Source organism: Penaeus japonicus, unplaced genomic scaffold, assembly GCF_977035675.1.
Source record: "Penaeus japonicus unplaced genomic scaffold, GWHDUDI00000001_assembly GWHDUDI00000016, whole genome shotgun sequence".
Taxonomy (NCBI): Eukaryota; Metazoa; Arthropoda; class Malacostraca; order Decapoda; family Penaeidae; genus Penaeus; species Penaeus japonicus.
This window is the reverse complement of record NW_028234418.1, coordinates 21,069,089-21,071,588: the sequence shown is the minus strand read 5'-3', so window position 1 is coordinate 21,071,588 and position 2,500 is coordinate 21,069,089. Positions and strand designations below refer to the sequence as shown.

The following is a 2,500-nucleotide window of genomic DNA, read 5'->3' as shown; positions in this document are numbered from 1 at the left end:
ATGTAAAAAATAGAATGAATATAACAGAGAAGTTTGTGGAACCCCATCGTCACCTGTTGACTAAAGTACGCAATCAGCTCCATCTTGGACATGGGAGTCCACTTCCTCATGTGAGGGAAGACAGGAGGAGAGATACCTGCATACCTAGAAGCAGACAAAAAGCAATCATCAGTAACACAATTCCAAATTTAATAAATGACCTATATGTACACAAGCTGTAATGATATAGAAGACAATAACAGTGAAAATTTATAAACTCATCTATTGGTCTTGCGAATAATGTTTTGAAGGAGATCAATTGTGAAAAAACACTGGAAAATCTCAAGGGGGTTTTGGTTGCATCCAGACCTGCCATGACCCCAGAACCAGCAAACCCAAACCTTTTCAGGACATTCTCCTTCTTTTGCCAAACAAAATTAGGAGTCCCAAGTTCGTTCCTCCACCACACTGGTGGCAAAGGTAGACCTAGCTTGGACTATTTTCACTGTCCTATGTCCTGCAAGGAATGCATTCGTCCCCACTACTTTCCCCGTCAGAGGAGGAGTTAGGAGATGTCACTCTTTGCGAGGCAAAGGAGGCAGGTCTGCGGCGTAACCCAGATGTTGATAGCTGGGCCTCATCAACCTCCGAACAGAAGGAGGAGAGGAGAAGTGTTTTTCGTTCTCTCCTCGGAGCCATGTCGAGTGATTTATGGGGGTCATCAACCTCCTTAGATGCCCAAGGTTTTCCCCAATTTCCTGCCAGGTGAATGATAGCAAAGTCATATCAAACAACGTGGAAGAAGTAGACCAGTCAGGTCAATGGAATGATATTATATCTTGCAACGTTGGTCACATGTGATTTTATATAAATGGTAACGTGGGACTCGCGTGACAAAACATCTTAATGTCACATATTGCGATGGTCGCACATGACTTCATATAAATGATGACATGCAATTCATGTGACAGAAGGTCATGAGGATATCACAATGTGATGTCATGATGATATTACATGCTGTGACATTGATCGCACGTGACAGAACATCACATTTACCTGTTTGGTTTACCTGCTGCCCGTTGTTGAAATGGCGGCACACAGCAAAGGCAGAGATACAATTTGTGTGTAAACATATAGTGTCAATAAAAATTATGTTTAAAACCATAAAATCACCTTATTTTGATTATTTCTTGCTTTAGAACACTCCAGCATATTACTTGCCATCCACTGGTACATTTTCAGAAATATTACACACTTGTGATGTCTGGCTTAAACAATTTTCGGGGATGTCACACTGGAGTGATGCCCTGTCATTACGCACTTTTTGCTATGTCACACCAATGCCATTGTCATTGGGTTAAGAAAAAAAGATTAATACGCAAACAGATATGCAGAACATGTTAACAATGATAGATATAGAATTAGTTTACAAACATTACTGCTATCTTGTTATGACAGCTGTCATTTATTGTGGGTTATGTTAGAAGATGGCTCCCAACAAACCATAATCATTAAGAGCAGTTCGCCACAAACAGTGCATTTGGCCCTTTTGGGTTATATTTGGTCCAATTAGTCGCAGTGTTCTGCCATGCGCTTGTCCAAGTAAGCTTTTTAGTGTTTTGTTTTTGCTTATGATTAATCACCATTGTTAACCCATTCACGCCGGGGCGGATGACGTGCTGACTCCGTTTTCATTAGCCGGGAAGTTTTCGCGGTCGACGCCGCCGACGAGATATGGTGGCCATGGCCGGCGCTCGGGTAATACTGTTGACGCGAGCGGGCCAGCCCTAGCTTGCGGCCCGTGCGCCCGATGGAATCTCGAAGCGTTCGGATGATCCTCCTACCGAACCACATTCGAAATACCGACTATCGGTTTTTATAGCGCGGACCGTTTGCAATAGCCGACGAAAAAGCTGACAAGCCCGGCGTGAAAATAACGATGGGTTAAGAGGCAGTTCGCCCACAAAACAGTTGCAAATTTGGCCCTTTCTTAGGGTTATATTTGGTCCAATTTGTTGCGCAGTGTTCCCCCCCCCACAACGATATAAAATAAAAACAAAAAATAATAAAACAACCAAAATAAACGCGAAACTCTGCAACATCCCCCCCCCCATAATGTGCCAACTGCGGCTTGTCCCAAGTACAGCAATGTTTTTTAGTGTTTTGTTGTTTGAGGGCTGGCAACAAAAAGTTTGTTTATAATTTTTTTTTTTTTTTTTTTTTTTATTCCTGTGCGCCAGTTACAAAATGTTTTTTACGATAGTCCTTTGTCTAAGATCATCATATTAAACAAATCGAAAAAGAAATCACATGCAGTAATCAAGATTACGTATGTACCTGAGACGTCATTCTATTACGTTATATCCCTTTTTTTACTAATTTGAAGGGATAAACAAAAGTAGCTAGAAAAATCAAGTATGAAACATCGAATTTACTTATGATTAATCTACCATTCTAATGAGGACTCTTTTCAGCACGTCCGTACTGCCTACCGGCGCGCGGGCGAAAATGTAGGAACGCT

The 2,500-nt window shown here is 41.7% G+C and overlaps 1 protein-coding gene across 2 annotated transcripts in view; it reads left to right on the top strand.

The window, feature by feature from the left end:
- Positions 1 to 2,500, top strand: part of LOC147470184 (uncharacterized) — a 7,048-nt gene that overhangs the window by 1,941 nt on the left and 2,607 nt on the right. The gene's annotated exons all lie outside the window — the stretch shown is intronic.